At 39.9% G+C, this 20978-nt stretch overlaps 1 protein-coding gene across 1 annotated transcript in view; it reads right to left on the bottom strand.

Annotated features, from left to right (window-relative positions):
* The window catches only part of elfn2.S (extracellular leucine-rich repeat and fibronectin type III domain containing 2 S homeolog), a 46917-nt gene extending 27464 nt beyond the window's left edge, over positions 1-19453 (bottom strand). The window contains exon 1 of the mRNA XM_018261265.2: positions 18780-19453. The gene's annotated coding sequence lies outside the window, so the exon portion shown is untranslated. The remainder of the gene's footprint in view (positions 1-18779) is intronic.
* Between the last annotated feature and the right edge of the window lie 1525 nt (positions 19454-20978).

Genomic DNA, 20978 nt, shown 5'->3' with positions numbered 1-20978 from the left:
AACTATTCTGAGGATAATAGATCATTCTAAACCTAATCCATAAATACTCTAAATACACTTGGTATTCTTTGCCTCAGAGTCAGGTCATGCTTTATAATGGCAGTTGTAACTGGCAAATGAGAGCAAATGCGGTAGATCTAAAATCTTACCTGACTCATACACCTAATCTAATGAAATGTGCCGGAAAGTACCATACTCTAATGGAAAATAAAGAATTAATACCCTACAATGTGGCTCTTATAAATTCAGCAACAGATCCCCTCAGGAATATATACATGTATGTATAATCGTGTTTCCATGGGAACTGGAAAATCCTCCACCCTAGCTAACAAGACCCCCAAAAGCAGTGTGAGGCTCTTGTTGCCTGGCAACATATTTGTTAGAGTATTTCTAATGTGGAAGGAATCAGTGATTTAATGTACAGTGACCTTAATGTGGTGTCAGCAAAAGTATAGCGCTCATGTGCACTGAAATTGCACTGCTTGTTGAGTAATACACTGTGTGATCTCAAAGCTCCATCAATGAGATTTAGCAGAGTGAATATAACAATGTGATAGAGAGATTCAGCGTTATGCTATGACAAGGTCTCTCTGTTACTAAATGTATGTACAGTGAGCTCAACGCACAGCCAGAAAGTTAATGGATGGAAGTGTCTATTAGCTCACTGAACTGTGACTGCTCATACCTGTATATGGAAATTGTATTGTTCTGGATTCTGGATCAGAGATTAGAAATGAATCTGATTATCCTGTACCCACGCTAACAATATTCTGTGAGAGTATTTTAAGATCTTAAAGATTAAAGGGAGGGAAATGGCAACTTTTTCCTTTTGTGTAAAGTAAATACTAGTAGGTGTAGGTACATCATATTAATAGAAATACTTATAAACATGTTGCTAGCAATGCTTGTAGGTTTTGCCTTTACTCCTGGCTTTTGTTTTGATCTTAATATTTCCATTTATCTACTCCCAGAGTCCATTTATCAGTTTCATATTGTGTTTAAGGCAGGGCCGGATTTACCCTGAGGGCGCCCGGAGGCCAGCGTCCTTCATCGTCCCCTCCCGGGCGTTTGAGGCCAATGGGCATTAACCTGTGGCAACCAATGAAACCCGTGCATTCATAGCTAAACCAGCAGCTGGTTGAAAAAAGACAATCACTGATTGGTTGCTATGGATAGTGCACATGTGCATCCTGTCAGCCTGATTCTGGAGCATTAGCCTTTCGGCGCTAGTGCTCCGGCAAGAACATTGCTCGTGCGGCTGGACGACATGCCGTCCCTTAATTGATGTCGCCCTAGGCCCGGGCGTTTGAGGCCTCGCCGCAAATCCGGGCCTTGTTTTACGAAATACTATACCCCCCAAACAATGTAAAAACTGCATCATGCAAATGAACAATTTTCATAATAATATACTTTTTTTTAGTAGTATGTGTCAATGGGTAATTCTAAACAGAATATTGCCACTTTAAAAAATAAGGGTCATCCACCTAACTGACAGGGGTTTATTTATAAACACTGGGCAAATTTCCCCATGGGCATTAACCTGTGGCAACCAATCAAACCCCTGCATTCATAGCTAAAATAACAGCTGGTTGAAAAAGGCCAATCACTGATTGGTTGCTACGGGTTACTGCCCACAAACAAATATGCCCAGTGTTTATAAATGAGCCCCTCAGAGTTCTGTCTTTTGCTTCCACACTTCTTCCTGTTACAGTTAGAGCTGCAGTCAGGTGATTTCTGAGGCACCACACGGACCATCAGGAAATGGTGGGTCAAGGCAAGAGATGTAAAAGGGTAATATTTAAGTATTCATTTTTTAGGGCATAGTTTATGGGACAGAGAGTCTCTTCTTTCAATATAAGCAGCACTGTGTGTAATTTGTATGACATTTAGGGTTGCCACCTTTTCTAAAAAAAAACATCTAACGGCTGGTGGGGGGCGGGAACAAAAGGGGGTGGAGCAACACACAATGATGCAAAAGGGGCCAGAATCCTGAAAAAAAATGTAAGTTCTTTCAAGTGCTTTTTTTAAGGGTATTACAAATTACTGGCCTTGGCAGGTGTTTTACCAGCTAGGCTTGGGGCCTATTTATTACAGTCAGACAAGAACAGGAACCAGTTATTGAACCAGTTATTGTCAACAGTGGAGGTAAGTCTGGCCTGACCTGACACAGGAATATGAATCATAACACAATGGCAAAGCAACAAGAATGTCCTTAATCAAAATGTACACACAAGCAGGTCAGCTGCCTGTCTGCACTCCAATTTGCATAAATTTCATGCAGGATCAAAAATTAAATGTAAATTAAATGTAAATTGGAAGAGGGATCCGCGCTTTGTAAATGATATCCTTATAAACAGTTCTAAGTGATGTCATCAGTTATGAACATAGCTTAGTGATGTCATTTTTGTCTCGATAAAGCTAGTGTATAATAAATAAAGTACTCCTTGTTGGAAAATATGTGGATATTAGAACCCTCGGAGTATGTATGTATGTATGCCTTCAGCCTCGTGCTTTTATATGGTCATGGAACTCCTCGGTGACTTGAGTTCCTCAACCAAACATTTTTTTGGCAGTTGCAAAACACTCATATTGTGAGTCACTGACACAGTTCACCTGCTTTAACTGGCTGATTCCAGCATGAATCAGCAATTTACACTGCACCACTGATGGTTAAAAAGATTGCACACAGCATGGTTAAAAAGATTGCAATTAGGTTGACAAACTACATTAATAACCCATTTATATTCCAACTATACGTTGTGCATTTGTTTCGGAAATTAATAATGCTCTTGGTCAAATCAGATTTACACTGAATTCTAGTCAAACCGAGATCCCCTTTCTAGACACGCTCGTGTATAAACAAAACAACAGATTACTCACTGATTTATATGTAAAACCAACAGATCGTAACCTTTTACTACATTTCAACTCTTTTCACCCGCCGCAGCTGAAAAAGGCTCTACCCAAATCACAGTTGGCAAGGGTCAAACGGATAGTTACGGCGGATGATAAAGTAGAAGTGAGACTATCAGAAATGTGCCAGAAATTTCAAGTAAGGGGATATCCAAAAGACCTCTTGAAAAAACAATGTGCTGATATGAAAACAAGAAGTAGGGTGGATATGTTTGAAAAGAAAGAGAAAAAAACTGGCAATCATGTAGCATTTGTGACACGCTACAATGTCTTAAGTAGACATATAGCAAAAATTTTAAGAGGCCATTGGTCTCTTTTAAAAGACAATTTTCCTCAAATTGAAGCCTTTAAGAGACCCCCAGTTATTGCCTATAAGAAAGGGAGGAATCTAGGTTCAGTACTAGTTAAATCTGACTTGAGCACGAAAAATGTAGATTTGAAATATGGGAATAAAAAAGGAACTTTTCCATGTCTTGACTGCAACTGCTGCTCCAATGTCCAAAAAGGCGAATTTCTATACCATCCAAGGAAGGGTAATCCAATTCAGATTCCCGGGCGGTTCACTTGTAGTTCCACCTACGCGGTGTATGTTATCAAATGCCCATGTGGGCTTGCGTATGTGGGCCAGACAACTAGAACCGTCCGGGAACGTATTCGTGAACATAAGTCGGCGATTAGGACTGGCAAAAAGGAGCAGGCAGTTGCGGGTCATTTTAATGCATTGGGACATAATGTGAACCAATTGCGGTTTCAGATCATTGAGGTAGTAGAACCAAAACGTAGAGGGGGTGATAGACTCAAGGAGTTACTATTCAAGGAGGCTTCCTGGATTAGGAAACTCGAAACATTAGCCCCTCTAGGTTTAAACAAAGAATATGATCTGAAACCTATTTTTAGATAAAACTATCTTTATACAAAATATTTTAATAATTTTTATGTCTCTACTTTGTATTTTTTTCACAGATTTGCTACACATGAATCGTGTTATCTTTTGCATTATTGGAAACAGTGTTGGATATTTAAAAAGGTTAATATGTTGGAAACATTGTTAGATATTTAAAAGGTTAATATGTTACCTATCACATGTTATGTATCAACCACTAGGTGGAGAGGTGGGGGTATAAATTGGTGTGTTGTAAAATGTCAGTTAAGCTTGACAAAGGGTCAGGTGTGACCCGAAACGTTGCTGTAATGCCCTAAAGGGTTCCAATAAAGGCGTTTTAATTTCTAAAAAGAAGGTGGTGCTGTTTCGTCTTGTACTACTTAATCAAAATGTACACACAAGCAGGTCAGCTGCCTGTCTGCACTCCAATTTGCATAAATTTCATGCAGGATCAAAAATTAAATGTAAATTAAATGTAAATTGGAAGAGGGATCCACGCTTTGTAAATGATATCCTTATAAACAGTTCTAAGTGATGTCATCAGTTATGAACATAGCTTAGTGATGTCATTTTTGTCTCGATAAAGCTAGTGTATAATAAATAAAGTACTCCTTGTTGGAAAATATGTGGATATTAGAACCCTCGGAGTATGTATGTATGTATGCCTTCAGCCTCGTGCTTTTATATGGTCATGGAACTCCTCGGTGACTTGAGTTCCTCAACCAAACATTTTTTTGGCAGTTGCAAAACACTCATATTGTGAGTCACTGACACAGTTCACCTGCTTTAACTGGCTGATTCCAGCATGAATCAGCAATTTACACTGCACCACTGATGGTTAAAAAGATTGCACACAGCATGGTTAAAAAGATTGCAATTAGGTTGACAAACTACATTAATAACCCATTTATATTCCAACTATACGTTGTGCAAAAAAAATAAATCTATTTGTCAGGAAGTAAGTCTCCACTACAATTTAGTGGATTTATTATAACAGTGACAGTTTCGGTTCAAGCTAATACTACTCCTGTGAGATTATCACCATATGTTAACGAGTGCTTAACCCTCCTCCCCATTAACTTGCATTTCTTTCAGAGCTTATTAACATACGACCATAGAATTAAGGTCATTGCACATTAAAGGATCAGTGACAGCAAAAAAAAAATGATTATAATGTAATGTTATCCTGCTCTTCTCAACATTGTCCATGTTTACTTTAAGAGCTTACATAAATACTATGGATTTACTAAGTAAACAGGGGGTTGTGCAGTAGGGGTATAGGGCTCTCATGTTACAGCCGATAAACACAACAACTATTTAGAATACAATGGATTAAGTTCTTAAGTGGAAATAAACAGACGTCAGATGTCATTCATGACTTTCAACATACGGTGAAAATGTCTCTTATATGAAATAAGACTTGCTACCAAGAAATATATAAGTTGCAGACGATCGGCAAAAGATATACCATTTAAATGCAAATCAAATATTTTAAATGTACCATTTTGCTGATGGATTAATATTATAACACAAATTATACTCACATTGTGTGCTTCTGGAACAGGGTGAAGATTACTGTGCATTTACTCACTAGCGCTGCTCCCTGCACATTATTATGAGAATAAAGCTTTATTTCTTATGTTCAATGATAATGATTTCATTGTAGAGGCAACTGTAATTGATACTGCTATGTGCAAGAGTAGTAATAGCGTCCCTGGTGCTGAGCATGCAAAAGTACAATTTAATCTACTTTCTTTACAGTAACATGACAGCTCTATACAGCCTGTCAACTAATAGGAACTTAAAGGAGAAGAGGTCAGAAATAGAACCCTGCAGCTGTCAGCTCAAGCCCATACTTTCAAATGAGCCCCTCAGGCTTTATTTTATCGCACCTGGTTTGGCAGTGCTTCCTTACAACTAATAACAACAGTTATTTCGCCAAAGAGATCAAATCTCAATATATAGGACATATTCAATGTCAGAAGAATATACGGTATAAGCTTCATCTTATAGAAAATGACCGGGTAAGACTATATGGTGTGTTCGGTAAAATTCACAAAATATGATTAAACGCTTAGGGCGGATGGAGATGCAAATATACATTTTTTACTTTGTATACATAAAAGATATTTTTTAACTAATCTTTATTGGTCCTGTGGATTCGTTTGAGTGCTGGTCAGCCGTGCTTCTTCTTCAAATCCTGTGCCATACCGCTCCCTAAAGCTGGGGGTCTGGGGCTGGTGCACCTGGACCACAGTTACTATTTGGTGAGTTATTCACAATATATTCTGGGTAGGGATGCACCGAAGCCAGGATTCGGTTCGGGATTCGGCCAGGATTCAGCCTTTTTCAGCTAGACTGAATCCTTCTGCCAAGCTGAACCGAATCCAAATCCTAATTTGCATATGCAAATTTGGTGCGGGTTGGGAAATCACTTGACTATTTGTTACAAAAAAAGGAGGTACATTTTTTTCCCCTTCCCATCCCTAAATTGCATATGCAAACTAGGATTCGGTTCTGTATTCGGCCGAATCTTTCAGAAGGATTCAGGGGTTCGGCTGAATCCAAAATAGTGGATTCGGTGCATCCGTAATTCTGGGGCACCTTGTTTTTCCCAAACTACTGCAATTGCAATATCAATTTTTTTGAGCCACATTCTTCTTCTCTTCTTCTTGATCCGAAAGAGTAAAGTCAAATAAAACAGAAGCCCAGTAGCGTCACTAGAGGGGGTGGGCCCTGGTGCGTGACGCGCAGCTGGGCCCCGCCCCCCTCCGTACGGCCGCCTTTGTCAGTGGCTGCCGGAGGGGCCCTGAGGGGGTGCGGGCTCTGGCCCGCTCGCACCCCCTGCTCCCCCGGTAGTTCCGCCACTGCAGAAGCCCACAGAGAAGCCCTCTGCACAATGAGTTGCTCTTTATCTAAATACAGAAAAGGCTGTAGCTGGGCGAAGAGAGGGGTTTATTTACTGTATATGGAGGAATGTATGGAGGAATGCTGGTGTTTTTTGGCTTTGCTCTTTGGGATCAGGAAGTAGAATATGGATTTAGCTTCTGCTGACCGGGGGTTCACATTTAAAAAAAAATGACAGGCTGCTTGGCTTGGTTTTGGCACTTCTCCACTGGTAGAAAAATGCTTGTAGAGAATATGAAGTGTGCAGTAGGCCTGAGGTTATGTTGAGAGATGATTAGAATAATTAAGCATGGATCATAATTTGAACTTGGAGTGAAAACCTGTTTGTTGACCTTTGTATAAATGTGTATTTTCAAATATTTGAATTGGACTTTGAACCTCTCTAAAGTGTAAAACTTCATGCAGATATGTTGGTACTGGGCATGAATCATGAGACACTCTATAATTAGCTGTTAGTTGGTTGAAGCCATTAAAACAGTTTAAAGCCCTATGGGGGTGACAAAATGTTGTTCCTACAGGGGGAAATGATTCTTCTCTGTTGAGATCCTCATCATTTCTAGAGCCCTGAAAGCATTATTTGAATATGTTGGGGTGTGGTTGGGTACATATGCTGCCTGTGTAAACCCAGAAAATCATTTGGGTTTGTCATTTGGAAGTATGACTAGTGATGAGCGATTTTTTTCACCAGGCATAGATTCCCGGTGAAATTACGCATTTTGCCATCTGCAAATTTGTTCGCAAACTTTCCGCAAATTGTCACTGAAACATAAAAGTGGCCCATTGACTTTAATGCATTTGGAGTGAGAAAACAATTTTGGATGCCCATTGGCTCAATACGTTTTGCGAATTTTTTTTTACAGATTCATGCATTTTTTCGTTGGGTCAGATTCACTCATCACTATTTATGACCTTTCCCCCTCCTAAATAATATTCTCATTTTAATGTAATTGTCATCATGCTATGTAGTTTTGATAAAATATTTTCAATACTAGTTTACAGATAGAATACATTACAATATGGTGCTGTCTTGGTTTTTTAGATGGAGACAGGGTTGCCACCTAAACTGAAAAAAATTCCACCCTTCCTAATTTTCTAAGATGTCTTTCCTATTAATAACAAGGTCCTCATTACTGGGCAGGTGACAACCCCAGCTGCTGTGAAATACCTGTGCTAGCACAGGTAACCATGGAAGTAGGGTTGCCACCTTTTCCTTCCTTAGAATCTGGACAGGGGGTGGCACCAGTGATGTCAGAGACTGGGTTGATGATGTAAGGGGCATGTCGGTAATGTGGAGGGGTGGGCCAGTGGCACAGAGGGGCGGGTCAGTGAGACAGCAGCTCATGAGTGGCCAAATCGCTCCAGAAGCAGGAAACAGGCTTGCTTGGTTTTCAGACTTTTGAAAACCGGGCAGACATTTTCCAATGGGATGGCGGGTGTAAAAACCTGGACAGGTGGCAACCCTACATGGAAGCCCCTTTTATGAACATCAAGCTGTGTGAGCTATAGTGAGTGAATCACGTTCTATGTGACAGTTAAGAATAGTCAATACAATGCTTATCTTTCTATTTCCATTCTCTGTACTAAGTTTTGCATACATGTAAGAACTGCAAACTACAACAACCAAGACCATCCATAGCCATAAAGGGCCAGATTCAATTTAGTGAAAAAAGGTTAAAATGTTTATCACATGAAAACTTATGGACAAGATTCAATTTGAGATGCAATTCAATTCAAACTTGTCTCACCGTTTATCAAGTGAAAACTCTATTGGGGGAAAAACCTGGAACTGAATTTGGAGAAAAGTTGTTTCTCCCTGAAATGAATCTTGTCCAGGAGTTTTTGCATGATAATCCATGTGATAACTCTTATTGAATTAAATCTGGCCATAGCCTTCTTCATGACTTGCAAGTCAGGAGGGTTCTGAGCAAGACTCTGAGCCACAGGCATGGGTCTAGGGAGGTGGAGGGTCAGACTTAGAGCCTCCTCTTTTGTGTTGCACTCACAACAACTCTCCCCTCTGGTGACATAATCATGCCAAACACTCCTATTTGTGACATCACTGGAAAGCATCAGGTGTAGGTTAAAACATTGAGGAGGACTTGCAGGATTTGGGAGCTGATATAAAGGCAGTGGCTTAGGTTTATAAGCAGGGCTCTGACCTGCCCATCACTATTACTGATTCCAGATTCTCACAGGAAGTCCCCCTTTACTCACATTGACCAGCGACACTTATTCTGCTACTAATGTTACCAGTAGATTTTGGGCTGGAAGGGGGGGGGGCAGGGCAAAAACTTGATAGGCTGAGGCATTACATTAAATTCTTCCTCAAGACCATCACGTCTTGTGCCTCGTAAGCCAGGTGTCACTATTGGGTTAATGCTGGAAGAAGAGATGTTGCTAGTTGAGATGAGTAAGCAACCAGGGGGCTGGGGAGACATGGTGTTAGTTTGAGGATATTAAAGGAAAACTATACCCCTGAACAGTATGTAACACTATAAAAATATATTACATAAAACAGCTCATTTATAAAACCCTTCTTCACCTAAATAGATTTTTTTCATAAAAAATACTTAAATTGTATGTGCCATTGGGTAATCCTAAATTGTCATTTTAAAGCCACCATTTTCAGGAAGAGAGAAGCGTAACAGCGCATGCTCAGTTGTAGCAATCTTCTGTTTCGCAACAACTTTGCATCCGCCAAAAGTCATAGAAATTGCAGAAGCACCCGAAAAATTACAGAAGAGAAGAAGATGGCGTCTGTGAACTTCGATGCCCTGAATCTGGATAATTAAGGAGTTAGGTGTATTAACCAAAGGTACCACCTAGGCTGGGGGGAGCAGGGAGGGGGTTTATGTAGAGTAGGGGTTTTTATTAGCAAGGGTTTGGGTCTCCTTTAAGAAATAAGGGCCGTCCCCTGGGATACTGTGATTCACGGTACACACAAATAAACCATACATGTTAGGTCACATGAGCCAATAATGGACAAAGTCCTGCCCTTTACTCCCACACTTCTTCCTGTTACCTGGTCAGGGGATCTCTGAGGCAGCACAGGGAATATCAGGGAATAAAATGGTGGCTTAGTTAAAAGATGTAAAAGAGTAGTATTTATTGATATCTTTATGCCGGTTTGGTAAGGTTATTTAATAGGCCACTTAATATGATATTGCTGTCTCTTGGTTAAATATTCATTTTAGGAGCATAGTTTTCCTTTAAATTAGTGGCAGGTAGATTTTCAAAGTCATATTGGCTTGTTCCAAGAAATATCTGTAATGCGCCACTATCCCTTTAAAGTGTAGCTCTAGTCGAACATATGCTTAATAACTGAAATGTGTTTGGGTTATTTTTAATGATTTCCTTTTTAATATATTTATCTTTTACATATGTAAGTACCTGTTTGTGTGAGTTCTGTGTGTACTGGCATTTAGAATGCCTGTTCTTTGTTTGTATCTATTTTTAGTGTACATTACCCATTATGCAGTTAGTGACATCAACCTCCATTACGTTGTTAGGGATATAGCTCAGCCCTAGCCTGCTGCGAGACATCTATATTCAACACTAAGAAAGTCAACCTCCAGTGGAGTTTAAACAATATCTCGCCTCTGAGACAACATCTGCCTGAATATTATTATTCGACTATTAGACTTCCCTGGCATGTTCCAAAGTACTGTACAAAAAGGGATCAATACAAATAAACATATGGAAACAGACAAAAACAGTGATAATATGAATACTAGAGGGTCTCCTAATAATAAACACGAGGAACCCATTGTTTGCTACTGTAATCACAATTGGAAGCATCAGCACTTTAAATGCCATAAAATCTAGAATTTATGGCACCTGCATAAAAAGACCATTAGTGCTGGTTGCTTAGATTCTTACTTTGAGCACTAATACTTGAATTATGTGGCCCTTCTTGGTTAATTCTTTGCAGAACCGCAGATACACTACTAACAATTTACACTAAAGCTTAGGCGTTTGCTTAGGGACAATTTTTACCTCCAAAATTGCGCCAGCGACGGCTTCGCTCACATCGACCTCACTTCACCAGACGAAAATTTGCCAGGACAATGCTAATTCACTTAAATGCGAAGTTGTGTCCAGCACACCGAACGATGGCGATGGAAGTTTTTCTAGAGTTAATTTGGCAAGCAAAGCAAAGTTGTGCTAGCGTTAATTTGGCAAGCAAATCGAAGTTGGATTAGCGTTAATTCGGCAACCAAAGTGAAGTTGTGCTAGCGTTGGCTAATTTGCATACGGCAGGAAGTTAAAGTTGAATGGACATATATGTTTCAGCAAATACATTACACTACACAAGCCCAGGGAACCTTAATAAAATAAAGTTGTTATAATGCCCTACACATGTGCCCAGTGTATAGTTTATGTGCCATATGTAAGGAAATGTTGGGGGGAAGCCGGGTACCCTAAAAAAAAGTTACGATCTTTTGCAGCCTATCACCCTGAAAAACTGAAAAGTCGCCAGCGTTTTTTGGGACTTAGAAAAATGTTTAATTTTTTTTTGAGGAACTCCTATCTACTCTATTGCACTTTGCCTGGTCTGAGGTGGCGAAGGCAAGTCTGGCACAAGAGGTTCGCCAGCGTTAGTCAATTCGCCCTTTAGTAAATTTGCCCCTTAGTGTGGAGGAATGGCATGCATACTTGGTTTTGTGCAACATCAATCAGATGGGTGTTGGTGGTTCTTGACCAATTAATTAACAATATATTATCAGGAATAAACAAATGCAGGCATCACAATCAGGCCCGGATTTGTGGAAAGGCCACCATGGCCTGGGCATTGATGATGAAAATTTGTGCATGTGCCTGAATGAAGGGGAGGGGACAGAGGTGACAAATGGCAGTGGGCCTTGGGGCACCCGCTATGTAAATTCTGGCTCTGTTCACAATAGAATCAATCTTCAGAATCAATAGCAGCAGTATACGCAGCAGCTTTTTGGTTACAGTTGGGTTACATCAATAGTAAATTATAGGGCACCTCCTTAGCTGATTTTCCAGGAGAAGTCTATGCACCTTAGTATGCAGGTGAATGATTCACCCAGGGTAATAAAAAGTTTACTGTCTTCAGTGGATCCAAGGCTGTTCACTAAATAATTTTAATGTCCTATGTTTCTTGAACATCTATTCTTAATATATAACCCTCATCTAGTTAAATACATCAGGGGGTGCCCTTGCCAGACTTGAGCTTTCTTTGAGTTCTCCCACAAGACACAACTTTCACTGTTGCTTCCTCAGGCTCTGGACAAATACCTTCTTGTGTTACATGGGAAAAGACTAAAACTCAGGCCGTTTACACTGCCTTAGGAATCACCAGAAATTAGCTTGCTGTCCTAGCAGTCCTGCCCCTAGGGAAACAATCATTTGGCAACACTGTACTTTTCCATAGTTAACACAGAAGAACATACAGTATATACATTTCAGGTGAGTTTTCAGGTTGTTCTCCATAAACAATGGCTTTTTTTCAATAGCTTTCCATCTTTTTGCAGCTCAGTAGAGATGTGCAGGCCAACCCGAGGTCAGGTTTAGCCCGACCCCTGGACAAAATGCGCAGGCCGCGGGTGGTTGCGGGTCGAGCTCTTCTCCTGCTCTTCCCGCCCGCGACCTAGTACTGCCGGCTTCCAGTGCCGGAATTTCTAGACTTCTGCCTGCCCGCCCCTTTTGTGACATCACTGCGGGGACGGGTCGAATGCGGGTCTATAAATAAAGGGGAGCAGCAGGCCCGGGTCAGATGCGGTTAGGGAGCGGGCGGGTTAGGGGACGGGTGCAGATCGAGAAATTCTCGACCCGCACATGACTACAGCTCAGTGATCCAAGAGCAGATTCTGAACTGTTACAATTTGATACATTTAATTAATACATTTAGTTGATACATTGCTCAGCAGCATCTCTGGAATATTAGCGACGATTGTGTTAGTTCTAACAGCTGTCTTTAAAGTGGACCTGTCACCCAGACATAAAACGCTGTATGATAAATTATTAATTCACAGAAGGAAGGAAACAAGATTAAAAAATTTTTTACAGTGTAATTAAAGTTTATTTTGCTTGACTAACATGATAAAATAGGATTTAGATTTGCTACGTTTTGCTTCAAATATGATGCCCATAGACTTCAATGGGGAAAAAATTGTCACACAACCAAAAAAATTGACGTGCTGCATCGAACGACAAATAGATTTTAATGCAAATTTTCTGCAAAATCGGTCAGATTCACCCATCACTACTCAGCAGGGCTAAAGATAACAAGTGTATCAACTAAATGTAGAGTTGGTGACCCCTCCTCCCCAGAGCTGGTTTAGAAAGGGAAAAATTAAACTTTACACATCAATATTAGAAAAACTTTACAAATACAAATAGAAATACAATAAAGAAAATAGGAGTAATTGGGAAAAGTCTTTATTTCTGGTGAACAATCTGAAACCAACTGAACTGAAAAAAGCGTTTGACGGTGAACAACCCCTTTTAGGGTAATACCGTCACTAACATCCAATCACAACAACCATTTCTAAACAGAGTAGAGTGACAGCGACACAGCTAGTAAGCAACATAATTCTGCTATGACATCCTTATCCCAGTGCTTTCACAACAATTCACACTATCAGTCATGTACGTTGAAAAATGAGCACATGCCTCAATGAGAATCATAATACTCATACTTATAATGTGACTGGTTCGCATTTTCACACCTCTATGAATTCAACCAACACCTAACTGAATAAGTTTAATAGATCCATTGTGATTGGATGTTAGAGGCTGTATTGCCCTTAAGGGTTTTAAAGGAGAACTAAACCCCCCCTGAACAGAGTCCCCATCTAATAGCCCCCATTCAGCCCCCGACCCGCTTGCTCCCTGCATAGTCCACTATATAAAAAAAGTGTTGCAGAAGGCGCACAGACCTCCCCATGCAGAGTAATGCAGTGGAGCTCATGGGCGCCACTTTCAGATCTTCTTCTTCCCTTTGGCTATTTCCAGTGCGCAGTAGACATGTATAGCAAACAGCTCCAAATGCGAATGCATGAAAACGTTGGTCCTTTAGCCAACATATCGGCAGATACCGAAGATGGCACCTTTGAGCTCCACTGCGCTACTCTGCATGGGGAGGTCTGTGAGACTTTCTGCAACACTTATTTAAATAGTGGACTAAGCAGGGAGGAATTGGGTAGGAGGGTCAATGGGGGCTATTAGATGGGGACTCTCTTTAGCAGGGGGGTTTAGTTCTCCTTTAATGCCAGAGAATTCCCTACTACTCAGTTGAACTGACGAAACATCTTGAGTGGTGAAACGTTTTCAAGAAAGTCCAGTTGCTGTAGACTTATTTCTAATAGATACTGTATTCCTATAGTTACATAAATTTTCTATTGGTACTACATCCCTACAGCATTATATGATAATTTTCCTTAGCCACTGTTAAAGGAGAACTAAACCCTAAAAATGAATATGGTTAAGAATGCTATATTTTACATAATGAACTTATTGTACCAGCCTAAAGTTCCAGCTTGTTAATAGCTGCAATGATTCAGGACTTCAAACTTGTGGCAGGGGGTCACCATCTTAGAAAGTGTCTGCGACACTCACATGCTCAGTGGGCTCTGAACAGCTGTTGAGAAGCTAAGCTTAGGGGTTGTTGAACATTTCCAAGCAGAAAATGAGATTGGCCTGTAATATAAGATGATTAGATGGCTCTTGCCAAACTCTACACTGCTTTACAGAACAAGGCAGGGGAAACAGTTGCATTTAGGGGGTCCTAAGTGATGCAGTTTGGTAAGAGGGATGGAAGGCTCTGTAGGATGATTCAGTTATTACTAAGGGTTTCATTCTCCTTTAATACAATCTACTACTAAGATGCGCATGAGAGATGTTGACTTCTCACAATATATAAAATATTCAGTACAGTATGAAATGCCTGCATAGCTTATGATTAAGTCTAGCAAAGTGTTCTGGCCACAGAACAGAAAACCCATCTTCAACACACACACACATTTAACATCAGTAAGTTGATTACCCAAAAATAAAGTGGAATAAAATATATCTGTAATACTATTTTGGATTGTACGGACAACAAATAATGAGTAGCAGTGGATTTTGTTAACTAGGGCAGATCTACTGTAGCAGTGTTTGACATAACAAGACAACTTGCTGTGAGAATGTTTCATTATCAACAGTGTGTACATCCAATAAACAAGGGCAAGAGAATTTTTGACATAATTTAGAAAATATAATCATAGGCATTGTGCTGGTGACCTGAATATCACTAACTAGTGTGGCATGAAGGAAGGACTTTTTTGTCTATCTATCTGCACACAAGTGTATGTATTGTCATCATGATGGATTAGAGTTGTATATCTCCATTGCATTATTTGAGACTCTAGGTACCTGTATAGTATGATGGACAAAGTATAAATTGTATGAGTTACACATACTTCGGTGGAATACACACACTGAAAACCAGCAAAAGTAAATTTCAGAAAAATCTAGTCTGAAGAACATCTATCCCCAGGAAAATGTTGAGGGGTTTACAGCCCTATTATTCCAGCAGCTCAGAAGCTTTTCAGCCTTTAGCAGAATTATAAGGTAAAGGCATCAATAGAAAACTACAAGGAACAACTCTCTTCAGGAAAGTGTGAGAAACATCCTTCTTTAGGAGTAATGAGAGACATTCATCTTCAGTAAACACAAGAAAGACCCGCACTTATCGATTCAGGAGGAGCACCAGATCACACCAAACTGCGATGGATGCCCATATCCAGTTTTAAGAACAAGATGCCATTATTGAATTACAAAAAAGCTGAACAAAAGTAAATACAATTATTTGAAAGAACAATCATAAAAAAAACTAACCTCAATAAAAAATAAAAAAATTATGCAAAATTGGCATTGAAAGCAATCATTGCAAACATTGTCCACACCAATGGTTAGACATAAGAGCAAGAAGATTTAATGGATGAATTCCCATTGTAGTCATTAAAGGAGAACTAAACCCCCCACAATGTTAAGTCGCCACTGCCCCCCCCCCACACGGCCCTCCTCCCTGCCTCCCCTCTGCACAGTTTTACCACAGAATTCTGTCCTCTCCTGAAATAGTGACCCCCACATGCAGAATGAGCGCAGCGGAGCTCACGAACGCCATCTTCATCAAATGAGCAGCGTATTGGCACATGCACAGTTGGAACAATCTTCCAGCTCATAACAACTACGCATGTGCTGAAAAAGACACAAATATTACCGAAGAGAAGAAGATGTTGCCCGTGGGCTCTGTCACTAGTTCTAGAGGGGTCAGAATTCTAGGGTAAGACTGTGCAGGGGGGAGGCAGGGAGTGGGGAAAACAGAGGGGGCCAAGTGGGGACTTAACATTGTGGGGGGTTTAGTTCTCATTTAAAGGAGAACTAAAGCTTAACTAAGAAGAAGGCCAGAAATGCTGCACATAATGTTTTTGGATTCTGTACCAGCCCAAGGCAACCACAGTTGTTTAGCAGTGAAGATCTGTGGATCTGAAGATCCCCCCCCCCAGTACCTCCCTATTTTATTTTCTGCTGATTCACAGCAAATGCTCTGTGCTGCTATCAGTTACCAGAGCTTAGGGAAAAACTCACAACATACAGTATATGTATATATAGAATATAAAATCCACAGTGCAGAACTGATAGTAGCAGTAGTTAATTCAAATTTTCATTTCAGCCCTATAGCATCAGTTTATACAGGCGATGATGATTTGCGAGGACCCCTAAGCTTAGCTTCTCAACAGCTGCTCAAAGCCCACTGAGCATGTGCCGTGTCACTGACACTCTTAATAAAACTCAATAACACTAATAAAACTTGTGGACAATTTTGAAGGCCTGAATTGCTACTGTTATAGAGATTCTGAAACTATAGGTTGGTGCTGTAAGTAAGCAATTTATAATACAAGCTTTTCTACCCATATGTGCTTAATATGTTCTGCTGGAGCAATCACAAAAAATATTGTAATATTAAGAATGGACTAAGTAAGCACGCTAGTAAGTGTAAAGGCCACAATAAGCCAATGAGGTCCCATATTGCAGATGTGATGAGACACTTCAAGTCAGTAACAGAGTGCATAACATAATCTCCGGCGGTATTTTATGGGCGATTTGCAGATTACATTTTGTCTATAGGAAGACTCTATGTTGACATGTTTTCATGCACATTTTAGCCCTTTATTATATGTTGCCTGTTATGTTATATTACACACATTAGGGATCCAGATTCAGACCTTATTCATTAACCATATTACAAATCAAAAGATCCACAATGGTTACAATGGTAAAAAATAACAAAAACTAGGGAATGAATGGCTATAAAAAATCTGCTACTTGTCTCTCAATGGAAAAGGAAGGATAGTAGTGATGCATGGACTGATGCATTTAGCAGTGGACCAATGGTAGTAACCATGATCTAAAGCAAAGAAACTGAGGGACTTCATGTATCAAGGAATGCAGGACATGATGTACTATCCCAGACTGAATTAGCAAACCATTCATAACCTCAGTCCTGTGTACAATACATTCTACAACACTTTATAGAAATTACTCCAGACAAAGCAGAGAAACAAGAAATGTATTTAAGCCTAAAATGCAAGCAACAATCGCTACTCAATACAACGAAAGGACCGATTGGAAATTGGAACATGTAAAATGCACATTATTTGATAATTTGTTGTTTTCATTGTTGTAACAGTATGAAGGAACAGCTCTAAGGAAGAAGATCCTATGAACAATATAAAGGAGATATGAGAACATGTAGTGGATAGGACCTCTGCAGCTCATACATATTCACATTTCTCCAGGCTTCAATCAGTCTACTTAGTTCTAAAATATGAAAAGTATTCACACAGTACATACACACATTCAACCATAAAACTGGTCAGGCAAAGATTTACAATGCAAATTCAACAGTGTATAAACAGACTAAAACGAACAGATGCAGAATTACTTAATGCAGATGAAATCTGGCTTCTGGCACATGTTCCAGCAAAACACGTGGTGATACACACAAACACATAACATACACAAAAGTACACACATGCATCAAATACATGGATATGTTCATGCATTCACAAATCAATACTAGAACAGCACTAACGTGCAGACACCCCAGAACACCTAACTGACTCCCACTCACAGTACTGCACATATACTGTATGTACTGAGTACACAAACTTTCACATATGTAAGGACCAAGAAATATTTTTTAGAAGAACACACACATATTGTATGAACAAGAGTGTTAAATAGTCTAGGTGCCCTTTGTACACTGTATATACATACATGCTCTGGCATAACTAATGCAACACATATGCATAGGCATTTAAACCTACAGATTTTCAATATCTGCTGCTATACAAATAAAAAGACTACTTCTATATATTGCTGGCATACAGAGAGTAACAGGCATAAAGCTCACAAATCTGCAGATCCTGTCCCATGTAAACCAAAGGAAATATTTAGACATGGACATTTCTACCCAGCACATAACAAGTGACCGACCCAGTAATTGCACACATTCTCTATGAAACCTTAAAACAATGAAGTCTTCTACATATCAGCGCACACAGACCCACATTCATTACCAAGGCTATTATATAAATGAACGGCATATGGCAACATGATATACAGATGAAAGCGTTGCCAATAACATATGCACACACACACAATCACACACACCATGCAAGATTAATGCACAATGACATGTATAGGCACACACAAATGGAACTACATGCTCTTCGGTTTTCCAAGCTTATACAATATCTCCATATGTTCTAAGATTTTTTTTTTTTCTTTTGGACAAATGCTGCATATTGGGAGATGGATGCATAAACACTGGCATACGTATTACTGGATACTCGTGTATTTAGGTGGCACATGTAAGAACTATGGCATAAGGCAGAGCTATATAAAGATAGATGATGGATTGATGGATAGATAGAATGATAGAACGATACAGTAGATGAAAGATTGCTAGAGAGATCAATAGATAGACAACAAGATGAATCACAGAATATTTTTCAACCAGACATATCTGTACAATGTGCCAAACACGCATGCAGTTTACCAGTGTCTGTATCAGATGGTTCTTCCTCTCATGATCTTCTCTGGTGTGAAGGATCTGCTGGTCCGCTTTGCAACCGGTGTCCCTGTCACTTTCCTTGCTCTTCTTGTCACCAATTCTCCCCCTATATGGTGTCACCAGCAGAGCTGCATCCCTTGCGGCGCCAGAGACAGGCACCCAGACAGAAATCTTTCCAGATCTCCCCAGCTGTCTTACTCCAACAGATAGGCACCCACACAGCGAGTCAGAGGAGATAACAGGGAGGGGGAACAAGCAAAGGAGGAGGAGGAGGACGGAGGAGAGAATATAGGGAAACAGTGAGAGAGTGGCAGAGCACGGAGAGGAGGAATGAAGAGAGGCAGGGGATGGGGAAAGCTGGTGAAAAGACAGAATGAGAAAGCAGAAAAAGAAGGGTGGGAAGTAGGATTAATAAAACAGGATGAAATGTAAAAATGACATGATTACAGTCTATTCATTTACAAGTAAAGGAGACTACACAGGAGATGCATGGGAGAGACTAGGGTATTCTGAAGAGAGAATGAGCTGTAAAATGGGAGACATAGAGGAATAAAAAGAATGAAGAGGCTTAGGCAGTGCTCTACAAGACTGACGGAGAGCAGAGGAAAGAGATTATTGTGGGTCAGACCTGACTGAAAAGCCAGAGAGACAGAGATTGAGAGAGAGAGGGGGGGAGAGGGATTGGGAGGGAGGTGTGAGGAATGAGAGAGAGAGGAAACAAAGTGGTGAGTGTGGAGTTAAGGACATAGACTGTTGGGGAGACAAAATTAATGAAATTCATTGGATGAATGCAGTGATGACAGGAAAGGTATAAACCAGGAGCAAAGGGAAGGAAAGAGAATCAGGATTGTGTGTATAGGTGGAAACCAGAGATGTGTCCCTCAACAGACAAGCTACAAACCCCAGAACCCACCATTAACTTGCGGCACAATATCCCCTTCTTCACTTATGGAATTGAACTGCTTGGGGTTTTGTTTTTCAGTGCAGGGGGTTCTGGGAAATGTAGTTTAACAACAGCTTGAAGTGCAGATTTCATATTCGGAGAGCGAACTTGGATAATACAAACTATTACACACTATAGTAATATCCATATTATATCTTGTCCAAAGAAAGACCTGGACAATGAGGCTTGGCGCCTGGGGCATATGCCTGGTCTTAAATAACCTAAAACCCTGCAAGGACATGGGAAAGAATATATATATATATATATATATATATATATATATATATATATAATATATATATATATATATATATATATATATATATATATATATATATATATATATATATATATATACACAAGGTATATGTATATATATATATATATATATATATATATATATAGACAAATACAAGATTCCTCTGCACTCAACCCATTATCAATATATTTAAGACAGCGACATTTTGTGCATACTGCTACTGAAAAATGCCTTACCCTTTATACAAAACAGGGATTGTTTGTCCATATATTGCAATATATTTAAGCTGGCCAACTACGTCAAAGTCATCCCATATCTGGCCAGTCCTATGCTCAATTTTCATCTGATTCATTAAGAATTCTATGGTTTAATTATACATTTATAAAAGGGACGAATACGTTTTACCTGCAACTTACTTGCTGCTTTCAAAGTAAAACTCCCAAACTTGGCTGCCCTTTTATTAGACACCAGTGGGATCACCTGACTCTAGCTGGGAAGGGTGGGAGCTACAACATGGAGCTGGTCACTGCTTCTGTATAACTATAACAAACAAGGGAAAGTTGTGCTCACCACTAGTTTTTAAAATCATTAGGCGCGGGTGCAATGAGGGTGTGATATATATATATATATATATATATATAAGGACCCAACATGGTGTGTCTGTGTGATATTACTATGGTCACACTCCCAGCACAAATGCAACCATCTAATTTTGACATGTGAAACAACATGAAAACCATTTAGAGAAGGAAAAAAATAGCCTTTGGGCATTGCACAACCTGAGGGTAAAAGAACATGCAACGATCTGCTTATGAGGGGCCAGTGAGTTGTCACCCAGATTTTCCATGACACTGGGAGAGCCAGTTTGCTGAATGATGAGCTTTCTCCATTCTACCAAGTGTTCGTTTCCCTCCAGTCGTATGAATCACCCAGGTGTCAGGAGGATTATGATTATGATCTCCTCAACATGCCCATGTGACAG

The sequence above is a fragment of the Xenopus laevis genome, chromosome 4S, assembly GCF_017654675.1.
Source record: "Xenopus laevis strain J_2021 chromosome 4S, Xenopus_laevis_v10.1, whole genome shotgun sequence".
Taxonomy (NCBI): Eukaryota; Metazoa; Chordata; class Amphibia; order Anura; family Pipidae; genus Xenopus; species Xenopus laevis.
The sequence above is the reverse complement of the archived record's forward strand: the minus strand, read 5'-3'. Positions and strand labels throughout refer to the sequence as shown.